General features: G+C 29.1%; 1 protein-coding gene across 2 annotated transcripts in view; it reads left to right on the top strand.

The window, feature by feature from the left end:
• Positions 1-16,241, top strand: part of LOC113516288 (synaptotagmin-15-like) — a 77,826-nt gene that overhangs the window by 878 nt on the left and 60,707 nt on the right. The window lies entirely within an intron of this gene.

Genomic DNA, 16,241 nt, shown 5'->3' with positions numbered 1-16,241 from the left:
AACTCATGATGTATACATATACATGTACGTATAAATTGTTGATCAAAGGTCTTATCCATCACTTTCCGAATACAATAAGTAACAATAATTTGGACAACCTTATATTTAGTGTAGTACAATTCCTTTTTGTTAGGTACATTTACACCTAGTTTCTGAAACTAGAAAAGTAGGTTAACTTACTGTGAGTATCCAATAGTATTCAAACTAAATTGACTGGATAAAGGGATTTTATAAAACATCTGCTAATATTGTTGCTTACATATGATAAATAAATATATTGTTTTAATAACCACTGAGTAAAGCCCCTTTTTGTATGAATTTGATACACACATAAATGTCAAATTAGATGTTCTTTATTTCACAATCAGTTCTAAACATCTAAACGTGTAATTAGCAATAATTAATCGCACATCATTTATATCTATACTAATATGATATAATTTTTAGCGAAAAGGAAATAACCTTAAAATAACAATTGAAGGTAAAAGGTTTCTTTAAGGTCACTCCGAACTGGTAGGACACCTAGATTGCTAAGTGCATTTCTACGCTGAAATTATAGTTTTGATACGTTCTCTAAAGAAGACTTATGTTTGAGAAAAATAAAATTGATTAAACCTATTAATTTCATATATATTTTTCAGTATAGTGCTAATGTAGGTTAATTGTTATTTTAGGCGAAAGTATGTTGTAATAAAGTATTAGAAAGAATATTACACCTATAATTGCAAAATTCTACGAAAAAATATCGGTCCTGCAACATGGCTACCACGTTATGATATGACGTCATAGTAATGGCGTACGATGCGGAACAGGCAATTTAGAATAAATTGTAAAGCGGAAACATTTCATTCACGGAAATACGTATATACACGCATACTTTTAATTTCAATACACGCATAAAATGTATATAATATTTTTTTTTGTAATAATTAAACATAATGAAAAATCTAATTTTTTTCGGATTTTATAGTAATTTCTTAAAGATAAAACAAGTAAATAACACTAAATACAACAAACTAAAGAAAAGAAAGAACTACTAATTAAGCGAATATGGTTTTACTTTCATATTCTGAAACTGTATAAGGAGTTAAAGAAAAAAGAAGAAATTACCATATACGTCTAAAAAAATGTTAAATCTTTTTATTGGATTAAATATTTGAAATTTTCAAAATAAAAATTATATTGTTCAAAATACAAGTATAATCTGAGCGATTGACTGAAAAAAACATTAATGAATATTTTATGACATCTTCCTGTTCTTTACTATAAATTTATCACATTTACTTTTCAACTATTTTTTTTATCAAATATAGACTCATTTTTTTTTTGATAGATGAAAATGGTATGGTAACCCCGCCTGCGCTAACGGGATACGCTGGCGGAGCACCAGTGAAGGGTGATAGATGAGAATGAAAACAGGCCAGTTACCCCATCATGATGAGTACATCAGGAATTAACCATGATAGTTTCCAGGGGGAACCGCGAGGAGGTCGACCTGGTTGGGTATATTGCTAGCAATGGGATTCTTAGCCTCCATTACTAACAATCCCTTTTCCCCCCAATGTAGACCTATTATTTAATCACGATTCAACCCAGAGTAATTTTGAATTATTTACTTAATTATTTTAAAGGTCTTAGTGTTCTATTTGTTGGCGTTATAATGTTATTTACTCATTTGCAAATAATAAATTAAATATAAAATAAACTTTTATCAGATGACATCGACCAATTGATATTAAGAATAGGAGATTTAAGTGAAAATAATTAATGACTCAGAAATTATTTAATTTCTGAATTACTTTAATTTTAAAAGTGTAAAATATGCTTTAAAGCTGTAAAGAAAGACTTTTTGGATCAATTGGCTTTGGAATTTCGTTAATATTGAACATAGGAAATGTTGTAGGGTGCTATGATTGGGAAAACTAGAATATTTATAATTTCATTTTTATTGTATGTATGTCTGACTATATTGTAATTATGTATGGTATGGTGACTTTTTCTTTTTGCCTTTCTCACACATCGTAAGATAAAAAATTTTTTCATCATATCCCATACTTCAATATGTTTTTTTATAGTAGGGATTTAAGCTGGTTATTAGTTTCTTTATTATTTGTTTCTAGAGATAGTTATATCCGAAGTGTAAGCCTAATAATTCAGAGGGGCATTTATATAGGTATATTGACGATATATATTTTAGTTTCAACCGAATACTTTGAACATAATAATCTTCTACATGTTATTAATTTTAATTATTAATGACATGTAGAAGCATATTATGTACTTGCATCGAACGCCGGATGATAATGGACGGCCGACATAAAAGATTTAATAGAGGACGTATAACAGCTAATATGCGTGAAGAATAGACACGGAAAACTCCATGCCTCATTGGTATATTCAAACCAGTGCTTATAATATAGATATTTATATATATATACCAGAGGGAGACTTGTACAAAAGTCGTTTGCTTGGGCATCTCTGTCCCATTCATGTTTCTGTTGTGAAGCAGTCATGTTTGCATGACTGTGTTTCGGTTTGAAGGGTGGGATATGGCAGTGAATTTACAGGGTATAGAGAAATAATACCTAAATCCTCCGAATTATAAAAGGAATCTTAAGAAGTTCTTTAGTTTTATATAAAAGGAAGTCATTCCAAGTTGCACAAAAAGGTAAGGCAGATTAGAAAGTCACATTATTATATAGTCCACTATATTGTTCATATTATATTATTATAGTTCACTAATGTTTTTACCGTTATTCTGTACACGTGCATGTCAGGAAAACCAATGAAAGTTTTAGATGGCGTATCAAGATAACCCTCAGATTTTAAGTTAGATATTTAGAAATACAAGTGTGGAAACTGCATTCAATTTAGTATAGTAGTTTTTTCGTTATATCGGGAAAAACATACAGACAAATAAAATTTTTAAAAATTATTGTTTTAACATCTAAGACCCCTCATTTCTATTAAAAATCTTCTATATACAGATATCTTTTTTATGTTTGTTACTGCAAAAAAGAATTTATTATTTTTATATTATCTAGTTACAATTTTCGTCTAATCAGTATTTCAAAAAAAAGCTCAATTCGGCTATATTTTTTACTTCATAATAATTTATGTTAATTACCTTATAACTCCGTCAAATATAAACTGATTTGGAAAAATCTTTTTTTATCCGAAAGCGCGAAATGTCCGTTAATCTCGGGTGAGTATACGAATCATAATTATGATTTATGTAAATTCCCTATTTTAAACATCTCTCTTCATTCCCTAAAACTCAGTGTGGGATGCTAAATGGGCATTGTGATACCCACTGATAACGTTTGAACGAAAAAATAAATTATTATAAGGTAATTTTAATTTATTTTATACATTTTATAAGTAACAAAAAATTATGATATAGTCAAGTTTAAACATGCACGCAAGTTCAAGCAAAGAATTTACTTTAATTTTTATATGAAAATATTATTGGGCACAGAAACATTTGTCAAGTGCATACTTTCGAATTGGTAATGGTTTGGCAATTGATATACTATGAAGAAAATAATAAAATGGAGATGGCGTAGAGGCCTTCGATATGACCACTTACCGATAATGCGTATCGGCTAGTATCGGGTTTCGATAGTACAATTTTCAAATACCTTCAAAAAGAAAGTTCGAAATTCATCTGTTTTGCTCTTTGTTCCTATGTAACGTGATCTTAAATTGTGGCCTTCATTTTAATATGCTTTTTTTATTTAATTCAGTTTTAAAATCTGATTAAAATAATAATTCCGATTTCTTTAATTTAATGACGACCTTGGTGACTTTAACACATTAACACGCCTTACTAATGGTTGTGCAAATATTTGTAATGATGAGTATGCCTTTTTGTATTAGTGTAAGCGTATAAAAGAATATTTTCCTGTGAATTGAAATATTTCAGTTTACAAATTTCTATAGTTCGGCTTTATTTGGGACAAGGCAATAGTGTGTTACATGTTTATATGTTTAAACTATTTATTTATATTAATGAAATTATTAAGTAATAAATATATAATTTATATTATTTTATAAAAAGGGCACTTACCGAACAAGTGTAATACTTCACGAACTTTAACGTTTATAATACGTCACACACGCACGCGCACTCAAACGCGCTCGCGAACGCACGCACGCACGCACGCACGCACGCACGCACGCAATTACGCACACACACACACACATACACACACACACATACACACATACACACACACACACACCCACACACACACACACAAATATTTTTACAACTTTCCAAATCTGTTCAGTAGTTTTTGCCAGAAAAAGGAACAAAAATCCATCCTTTTATCATCACAAAATATTACATTTATAATAATAATACTTGTAGAAAGGACTCTTATAGTACCTCTCTACTTTGTGAAGGTTGACTATCAGTTCAGGGAATCTGTGATCGTCTCTTGTGTCTATAGAATATTTGATTGCACTCTCAATGCCCGTCCACTTTCGGATATTGTGGAACCAGGAATTTTTTCTCTGACTAATTTGACCTTTCTGACCTTATCTTGCTAGCAACTTTGCCTATCATAATCACGTCTAAAAGATGTCTATCATGTCTAGAAAGAATTAGTAGCATCGTATTAATAGGATATTAATTAAGAATAGTACAGCTTTCTCGTAATGAATGAACTTTTTAAATTGATTTAGTAATTCCAGAGGTTGCGCCTTTCCCTTCCTCCTTCCATGGAGAGAGTAAGCAAATAAATTTCATCTGTACCTGCAATGCGTGGAATTTTTTCCATATGTGATAGGCGTAGGCCTTTAATTCATAAGTAATTTCTATTAATTAATAACTGAATGAGTAATTTACATTTAATTGTTAGAAGTACTTACTATTAGTTGTAGTAGACAATTAGAGACTATGTTCTAATTTATCTTTAATTTACATTTTGCAAAAATAGCTTATATTAAAATAAATTGCATTAATTATAAAAAAATTAGAGGATTTTTGATAATATTTGCTGATCAGAAACATCGTTTTATTTTTCTTATGAAATTCATGTATACTTTTGTTATTTTTGTTTCTTCAAAACTTTGGAGATAAGGGTAAAGGAGGAGGTGGTATTTTCTCAGATTTTCGATTACAACTAAAAACTACGCAGTATAAAAATAAATAAATGTTTATCAGTTTTAAAATGTACAAATGAAGGGCGTCATATGATATCCCACTTGTACTAGTAGGTTAATTTTGAAATATAGTATCCATTTTGGAACCTCTAGCAAAGAAAACAAAAATAGTTTTTAATTAATTTCCTTGTAATATGCGCCGTGTGTGCCCGATATAGAATGGGCCACCCCTACCTTTCCCGTGGGTGTCGTAAGAGGTGACTAAGAGAGGGCGAGGGGCAGGCAGCAGCGTCCCTCTTAAAACATATCTAAAAGCCTAACTGGTGTTGTCAATCCGCCTGCCAAGCGTGACAACTACTGGCAAAACTCCCCTTACGGGAAAGGCTTATGTCCAGCAGTGGATAGTTAACGGCTGAAATAATAATAAATAATAATGCGCGGGTCAACGAAATGTAAAACTGTTTCAAATGTAATACTCATAATTACCCTTCTGGAGGGTTTAATTAGGTTGTAATAGTCGTGGTCACGAACCGACTAGAATAACTATGCTGTAACTTCTTTTTGGCCAGTATTTTCCTTTCTCAATTACAATGATAAAAATCTATTCGCGCTATTGACTTTATATCTATAACTAATATAATGCTAAGGTCTTTCTATTTGTTTTTATTTCACATTATAGTAGATACCGACTTAAATATGCAGCTGTGGATATTATAATGCATTTTTGAGTTATTATCTTAAGCAGTTTACTGTAATAGCAAGATACCATTTTTTACAAGTTCTCCTTAATTTAGGACTAGATGGCTCTATGTAAAAATTTAAAAAACCCAGTATTTAGCCTCTCTTTCTCTCTGTGTTTATGAGACAAAAAGTTTGTGACGTATTCATTTTGCGCCCACTCAAGGCATAAATAGTATGGTAATGGTCGTATTATGTAGCTGTCTTGCGGTATATCTTAATATAAAAGTTCCACTCGGAAACGTTACTTTTGCTCTTTACTTAATATACTTAGCAGGGGTTTTTTATTCTTTTAGTACAACAGTTTTAGAGGATAATAGAGATTAGTATTAATTAAGAGTAATTAAGATGCAATTACAAGATTTGAAAAATTAATATAAATATTTTTAATAGTTTCTAAATATTTTTTATTAAGTGATTATAAAAAAGTACAAGTATATTTTTATTTCGTAAAAAACAGCAACTTCAATTATTAAAAGGTACATATTTGAATAATAAGATAATTTGTAGACACATTAGATTGAAAATATTTAAATTTAAAACGCGGAAATGTATATTTACAAGTAGATTTATTTTTGGTAACAAACAGTTATTGCACAGCTAATAAAACACCTGCTTTATTTGTCACAAAACATATAATACGGAATCAACACGGAACATTATAGTATATTATAGACTTAGAATTATAAAGTATTTCAATAACAACAGATAACATGTTTTTTTTTTTAATGTTTATTAGGAATATGTCAAAATCAGAATTGAAAACAATATTTATAAAAAATATATAGCTTTAAAGGCTGCCAGTGTATCAACAACATGGCACCCCGCGGAGCGTGCACCATTTACAAACTGCTGACGCTCTGACAGAGTGCAGAACCAGAATCCGGACTGGGCGCTTTAAAACACTTCCTTTGATAGTAATCTCCGCCAAGCGAACAATATTGTATGGGCCTATGAAAGTTTTAATATTTTAGCCTCGAAGCCATAATCCACCTACCACAGGTTGCCATCCGCAATTAGGACTGGGTCTCCGACTAAATAATTTGGTTTGCCCCACGTATATCTTTTAAAATGTTTATCTATGTGTGTCAAAATTATAATTTAAAACAATTTTTTTAAAAGATATAGAGGTATAAAGGCTGCCAGTACATCTTCAACAACATACATTTACAGGAAATACGTCTTAATACTTCTGATACTATTGTAAACAAAATGTAATTAAAGTATGTTAAAACTTGTTATTAAAGTTTAGGAGCTAGAATGATACGTAAATACGTATCATTTATGCTCCAAAGGAGACACATAAGAGACATCAAAGAAAAAGTTTTTAATTCGCCTGAATATTTGCGTATATTACGCGATATCTGTGCCCGACCGAAATTGAGAATTGTTTTTAATGGTCATATGTTATTTTATCATGATGGAAATTATTTCTGTTAAGTAAATCTTGAAGAATACTGTCATCATATAGCATATAGCAGTCCTGTTATATAAATATAATAACCTATTTTTAACATGATTGTTTTGATAGGGCAAAGAAAAACAGGTGGTTTCAAATGTTACAAAATGTTAATGTAATGTGGAAGTAAACCTATATGGAATGGAAAAAGAATTATAATAATCTACTCAGAATTGTATACGTAATCTGTTTTAAATTTGTTGTATTTTTTGTAAAGGTTACATTACAAAAAAATACAACAAATTTGAAACTTTCTTCCTTTGCAAGTTGCTTAAAAATCAGTCAAGCTGGATAGGTAGATAGGTTACATGTTGCGCCAATGATTCATGACTTATTAAAATATAGTATATATATATATATATATATATATATATATATATATATATATATATATATATAATTTGTGTGTACCTATATTGAATTTAGTATTGGTTCTCGTTTTACATATAAAGTTTGAATCATTACATAGTCGTTTTTATGTGACGACAGTGTGATTGGTTTGTTATAAATAATAAATTACGTATTCAGATATGAAAATAAAAGAAAACAAATAAAGAAAACATTTCATTCATATAAAAGCCTTTTATCGTGTAACGTCTTTCAAGATTTTTTTACTTAATAAGTACCTATTCTTTACACTCTTGTAGTATCTTTTATATTTGTATTTCTATACAGCTTTAAGAATCTGGCGTATCATTGAAACCTTCAGAATTGGAGAGATTAGACTAACTTATATAAATATACAAAGAAAATCAAAGTACATAATCTCTGAAACCGATATGGACATTTGCGATGAATTATGAAAATAAATGAAGCAAGATTTTTCTTACTTCGAGACAAATGAGTGCTAACGACTCTTATTCTAATATACTAAATCTAAATTCAGAAATATATTTTAGTCCAGTTAAATTTAGTTATTATTTAATGTACTAATTTGAATTCTTTATAAAATACTCTAAATTAATTTGATATTTTAAGTATTTGGTACTTTTTAAAAATTACATTTTAAATCGTGTAGTGCATTAATGAAGTAAACAAATCAATCGTCGGTATACGTAATAAGTTACATAAGCTAATTGTTGTAATTTAAGGAATTGAAAACCTTAGTATTTGTTGCTTAAATAAAGTCCTTTCATATAGGTTTGACACTATTTCATTTTTTTCATTCAATTGGCATCCTTTTCTTTCTATATGTCTATTTCTTATTTCATTCATCTTCTACACATCCAATTTCTTTTAAGAAAATAAATCGATTTGGAAAATAAGAAACTAAAAAAAAATCTTCAATGCGCTTATGGAACGAATAACACATTTAAAAATAAAAGGACGTTAGGAATTAACATACAAATAGGTATAATTTTTCTTATTTACTCGAAAATTGTTGTAATGTTTAAATTTGCCGTCCTCTATTTTGTTTAGAAGTTTACCATAGAATATATAGTCGATTGAGACTTTAGACATGGTCTCTGTAATCTGTGTTGTAGACTTAAAAAATAAAATGGTTCCCTCAATTTCTGTTTTTGACTTGTGTTCTATAATTAAATAGTTTAAATAAAATAACAGAAATAGTTAAAAAATAATAATATGACTATGATATTCATTCATTGACTTTTTTCCTAGCTTAACGTATATTCAGACAGTTGTAAACTACTATTCACAAACAACATATTGACATTACCTGCATCATAAATTTTTGAACTGGCAGTATTTGTTAAAAATAATTTGAATAAATATAATAAATTAAAAAATAATAGACAATACCACAAAATCTGAATAAATAATACAGAATATATAATACATTACCTAAATCTCTCATAGGCATAAGTAACATAAAAAATTACAAAACTAAACTATAAGAACACCTAGTGAATAGAACATACTTGTCAATTGACGATTTCCTTGGAGATAAATGCAATAAATTTTCCTAATATTATGCTAGTACTATGATTTTTTACTGTAAATGTGACATTATTGGATTTCTTCGTCTTTTTTTTTCTTATATATATTGTTTGCGAATTTGTATACCTCGATAGATGAGATTGATCATAGAGAACTTATCTTGTTTTACTATCCATTGTTATGTACTGTGAACTATGTATTACAAAATAAATAAATGAATGGAAATTCCTTCCTCGTTCATCCGGCAGCAATATTTTATTTTTTTATTCATGTTTATCCTCAGAGGATTTCAACACATTTGGTTTGAAAAAAAATTTGTTTATTTCGATACAATCTTATTGATAAGGACAACCAAACCAAGGTCGTATCTACGCACAACCTTGCTGTCACTCTGGCCAATTCCTTGGAGATGCATGCGTAGTACATTCTATTTTTACTATGCTTGTGAAAGTTTGTATTGAATATTGAATTTATTGCGTACTATCAGCGATTTAAAATGCTTATAGTTTACATATGGGTCATATCGTAAGCAGACATGAGTTACTTTTTTAAGCCATATTTAGGATATATTGAATCCATAGAATATAACTTTCTACTGCAAGTAGAAATATCCATTTATCATAAATATATTTACCTAGAGCAAAATTTAAAAAATTGTATGTCGGAATATTTTAAAGCATTGTTAAAAAATCTTATTATCACCTGATTTTTTAAAAAAAGATATAGTACAGTTATACATAAAATATTAATGATAAAAACTAAACAACTTGGTAAAAGCAACATAATATTAATGTGGCTTGGAGTCGGTACCCATTATATTAAGGCAAGATGTTTTTTACAAAATGCGGCCTCTAATATCACAGCTTGTGAACAAGCTGAGACATAATTTCATTTACTTCATAAGTCTCTGTCACTTTCAATAGACTTTTTATTTTAAAATTGAGAGAATATTTAAACAGAACAATTTTGTAAGCAATTATACCACATATCACATTTTTTATAGTTTACTGCATAATATAAAGATCAATCTTAATTCACTTATAATTATTAATCAACGTTAACACCGCAAAGTTTGTGTTATTACAACACCAGTAAACTTTCGAGGTAATAGTTAACAGAATTACTTCCCTTACAATCACGGATTATAACGAAGTTTAAACATCGCTAACTTCTATAACTGGATAATATTATCAATACCTGCCACATTGTTAGATTGTGGTTATATTTTAGACCCAAACTAGAAATTTCATATTATGTTCGTAAAGAAACGTGGGTTAGAAAATAACTAAAAAAATCCATTCTCCCTTACAAGGCTCTAGATTTTTAACACTAATATTCTAAAATAAAGAAAAGGAAATGTAATGTATCGCAGTTCCTTCATATATTTGATTTTTATTATAATAAATACATCAATACACAAGAAGATTTTTTTTTATACAACTTAGAATTCAATTTAAAGTCCTATATAATTCCGTCTAGCCAACCTGGTAATAGGCAAATATTTTTATAACAATTAGCTAGAATAAAAAGAACAGTTTTACACAGACAGTGGGAAAAAGTTTAAGTATTTTAAATAATATAATAAATGTAATGAAGATAAATAAAAAAGTCACAACATAAACAGTGAATATCTAATATAATATTTTATATGAAAAGAGATTAATTTCGACTGCCAGTAGTAGGAATTAACATTGGTTACTTTGTATAGATGGAAGATGCCATTTTTATCCTATAGTCTACTCATACATTTATTAAAATAACTAATTATCTTGATTGAATGGATGAGTATATATTATTTACATTATATGGGGAGTAAGTTGTTGTATAAAGACAATAAGGCCTTATTGCTGAAATCATTTTAGGGCAATCTTTGAATTATTTTGATTAATCAAATTGTTTGTTGTTATAAACACTGTTTAATACTAATATCATTAATGTTTAAACACCTAACAGTTTAAACAAATAACAGTCTCAAACACCATAAGACTCAAGCTCCTATGTATGTATATATCGTACGTGATCGTACGTATCCTATGATATTATATCGATTTCTTAAGTAAATTATTTCTGACGACTAAAAAAAGCAAGCCACATTTATATTGAATTAGAAAATTTCCCCTTTTAAGGTAACAGATATTCATTACTATTTTGTCATTGTAATAGATTAATGAAGATTTTACAGATACCCTCAACCTTGCTATGAACACAGATTACCTACTTATATAGATTCTGTATTGAATAATTCAGTTGTTACGGATTGTCTTACGATTAAAAGGAACATTTACCAGTTTAAATATATATAATAAATGAATTGTCTGATAACTTAAATTAAACCACAACTTAAATCTATATTGGACTAAAACTAATTTTGGGCGCCAGGGGAGTTTTTATGTTGTTTGCGGAACTTTGCTAAAACCAAACTACAGCTATCTTCAGGGATATTTAATGTGTAACTTCAGGATTCAATCAAGGGAATTTCCTTAGGCTACAATAATGAAGATGCATCGTTATTGACTGTGATATTATGTGTTCTATTATCGTGTGTTGTATGTAACCATTAATTAAGCATATAAATTTCTTAAAACTTACCCCTTCGGTATGTAATCATCTGAAATCACTTAAGATTGGAGAACTCGTTTAACACTGATTTACTAATGCCGATAATAGTTAAATACTGTTTCTGTTCACTTGTATTATAATAACGAAACTCAATTAGGTCAGCTTAAACCACATCATAACTTTCCTTATTCCACCTCTCCAAATATGCCGTTTGCTGTCACCATCTGATCTTATTGTACTCTTACCTACATTTTATTGATAATATTTATTATTCGACTACTCGGTGACTACTCTATATTGACAGCTAAATATATACGGGGTGAATAGATCTTCCGCATCACAAATAGTTCCCTAAAAATCTCATGCAATTACAATCTACCGTAACGCAGTATTACGTTATAATTCAATTTAATATTGAAAGCCAAATAACTTTACAAATAGAATAATTATTCTATGGATGAAATAGTAGAAATTTCGGTTTCCGTGTATTAACATAATTTTGTATAATTAGCCGCTATTTGAATTTGGCATCCAACTTTTACTAGCAATTTCATCCAACATTAAATTATGTGCTTGTCTTTGATTTGCCTACGTTAATTAGGATAACAAATAGATTTTAATGTTATCGTATTGTAAAATTATCAATCATGATATTTGAATTTAGAATGTGGTTCGCAGAGATTACTATATCTATTCAACAAAAAAGAAATACTACTATTAAAAAAGAAAATAAACTGTGCTTTACATATTATTAAGTCATTAACTCAAGTCAATTTATATACTTTCAAGTCTCTCAAGTCATATATTCTCATAACTTTGTACTCTAATTGTAAACAACTTTCAAAAGAAGGATGTTTTCAATTAGTTTTTGTTTTTTATATAATTTACACTCGAGATGGTACCATATTAATATTATAAAGTCTTTGTTGAACTAAAAACTGTTTGTTGCGAAGACAAATCTTCTGGTAGAGTTACGATGCTACGATTTAAATGTAATTAAATACAATCTGATGAACGTACAGAAAATCTCGTCGTTTATGTATGTTCACGGTTGAAATATTTTTTTGTGAAGCAATATAAATCTCTTATATAGTTTTATAGCAGATGGAGACTTTGTACAAATTGTTCTTAGGTACAAAAGTAGTATGCATGTATATGCTCTTTTTCACTCGTGTTTCTGTCGCGAAGAAGCTGTAATTGTATAGCTTTATTTCGGTTTGAAGAGTGGAAATAGCAATGAAATTACAAGAGACGGAGGCATAATATTATAGTCCTTAGTAATGAAAACGTATGAGGGATATCATAGGTATCATAGTGCATTCCGTGATGTTCATGTCTATGCGTGTTTGATTCTATTTTCCATCAACTAGGCCGTTACCTTGTTTATTTTTCTCAGTATAACAAAGAAGTATAAAAACTGAAACATTGTAAAAATAATATAGGAAAGTTGCTATCATCATAAATTAGGTTGTTGTATCGGCCGTTAACTGTTCATTGCTGAACAAAGCCTTCCATAAAGGGTTTTGTTAGTAGTTGCCACGCTTGGCAGGCGGGTTGGCAATCGCAGTTTGGCTTTTGGTGATCTTTTACAAGAGACGCTGCTGCCCGTCGCTCCACCATAAGCTCCCTTAGTTGCCTCTTACGACACTCACTGGAAAGGAACAGGTGGTCTATTCTATGCCGGGACCTACACGGCTGTTTTTTTTTAATGGATGATATTGCAATAATGACCCCGCCTATGTTATTGGTATACATTGGCGGGGCACAAGTGAGGGATTATTAGTGAAGGTGAAAAGGCAGGTCAGTTAGCCCATCGTGACAAATTCAACTATAAATTAGTCACAAAGGTTTCCAAGGGGAACCGCGTCGAGGTCGAGGAGGAATGGAGATTGACCTCCCCGTTACTAACAATCCTTCCCCCCCCCCTAACATGGCTATTAGGTACTTTATTTAAAATACATGATTAAATTAATGGTAGAGAAACATTGTGTAGCGATATTTACAGCCATCCAGTATATTTTAATACACAATATTTCACTTCGTTAATGTCGTTAGATGTCCTTTCTCTAAGCTTTTTTACTGCGGTCCTTTTGCATACTAAATAAGTTGACACAGCATTTTTCTTTCAACTGTTTGAATTGTCTTGACTGTGAATTAATTATTCAGAAATCAATTTAATTCATTTGGCACCTGTTGTTATACACGTACTTTAGTGGATGGAAAAGACTATAAGCTATTTTTTACCCTGGACAGCGAATATTTCCCGGTCACGCAGACGAAGCCGCGAGTAAAAACTCGTAGAAAAATTATTATTATGTTTATGTTATTATATACACATGATTTATAATAAACGATATAAAATTATAAAATATTGATAATTTAAAGGAAATATTAATTCATCATCATCATCAACTCGGTCATTATCTGTTCACTGCTGAACCTGTACCTGTATCCACTGATTTCTAAAATATTAATTGTTATCTATTAATTAAATGTTTTGTATGATAGGCACCGTGAGTGTCACTGTATATTCTGTGAGGACTATGATCCTGTTAATATCTGTAAATGATCAAAATCAAATAAACATATCATCAAATGGCTCAGCTTGTTACAGATCCAAGTTACGTCAAGAAAAAGTTCTAAAAAAAGATATTACCTATTAATCTCCAATAACTCATTATACATGTCTGTTGATATTTTTCGTCAATTTGCGTACGGATATTATAATATGTGTCTGTAATAAATTTGTAAAATCATTTTTTCTCGAAGTTAACACGTGAGACGTTCTATTTATTAAATCCAATTTTCGTTATCCAATATTACCTTAAGTAAATTTCTCGAATAATTTAGTCATATTCGAGATCGCGGTTATACATTACCTCGTTGCTTATAAAAACATTAAGTAAATATGTCTTAAGTATAATCTATTTTAAACATTGAAATATTTTATCTTGTTATTTCAAACTAAATATATAAATTAACCGAAATTTAAAGGAGATAAATAATTGTTTAAATAGATTTAGTTACGTTTGAATGAATATAGGTGTTAATAAAATTATAAATATTATATTTACAATTCTTTTATTTTTATATCTCTTAACTATTATTGGGGTATAAATAATTATTTATATAATATTATATAAAAAGAAACTAATCCAACTAAGGAATGACGAACTAAGCAATTAAATGCAAATAATGTAATAAATGAATGTTATAATAAGGAGAGTGTTACCAGTAGAATACTACCTTAACCGATCGGGACTTTGTATTAGGTGGGTTATATAGCTCGTGTAGCTCAGTACATTCACTTAGCCTAGCTCTGTAGTTTACAGTGTGAATGGAAGTTGAAAAGATGCAGCAGCTGTCTGCGCTAAGTTAAATTCGCTTAGTGTATTATTTTGTGACATAATAATATTATTACATAATAATATTTTATTTTATATACTTAAATCTACTAGCCGATTTAGATTCAATTAAATTTATTTTCATAATATTTCCAATATACTATAAAATTTAGAAAATAAAAAGGATTATATTTGCAAACATCCTATAAATTGCGTTCTTGGTAACTAACATTTCAAATTTAAGCGAATATTTTAAGCTACATTTCCATCACTATTAAATACTTATTTTTATATAGTAGTGTCTGTAGACAACTTCATAATGAGCTTTTGTGAAGCTTATGACCTCATTTGTGGTATTATGTTTCTTACGATCCACTGAAATGAAATAATAATAAAAATATTTTTCATGCCCTCTCTTTTCCTAATGAAGGCTATAAAATGTATCTTCATACATTAGAAGGGACACATAATCACTTTTAAATTAAATAATCATAATACAGTACGAATCCTATTAGTCTAATTAGGGACTAGCTTTCAAAACAAAGATTACCCTAATTTGAACCAATCCTATATTTGTCAATAAATAGTTAAATAGTGTTAACCTAAGTTTGTAAATTAAGATTTTGTTTTTATAACAATATATATATATATATATATATATATATATATATATATATATATATATATATATATATATATATATTCTTATTAGTAAGAATTAATAAATATAAAAACATTTCACAGTTAATTATTCATCAAACTATTTAAACAAAGATGATTTGAATTTGAAATACATATTTCTGAAAAAATAGTTCGCTATAAATTTTACGAACAAACAAATTTACTTTCACTTCTACAATATTAATAAAAATTTTGTTTATTCAGATCAGTTTTGTCGATTGAATTTTAGGTTATTTCGTCATCATCACCATCATCATCATATCAGCTATTATCTATTCACTGCTGAACATAGGCTTCCCCTTATTGGAAAGTTTAGCCAGTAGTTGCCGCGCTTGGCAGGCGGTTTGGTTTAAGTTATTTAAATCTATATAAATAAAATTATTTGTAGAATGTATGTATGAGTATCACTTCAGAATAGCTGCTTGAATTTGACAAATTATTTTTTATTGTCT

Source organism: Galleria mellonella, unplaced genomic scaffold, assembly GCF_026898425.1.
Source record: "Galleria mellonella isolate WM207_F2 unplaced genomic scaffold, CSIRO_AGI_GalMel_v1 utg74, whole genome shotgun sequence".
In the NCBI taxonomy this organism is placed as follows: Eukaryota; Metazoa; Arthropoda; class Insecta; order Lepidoptera; family Pyralidae; genus Galleria; species Galleria mellonella.
The sequence above is the reverse complement of the archived record's forward strand: the minus strand, read 5'-3'. Positions and strand labels throughout refer to the sequence as shown.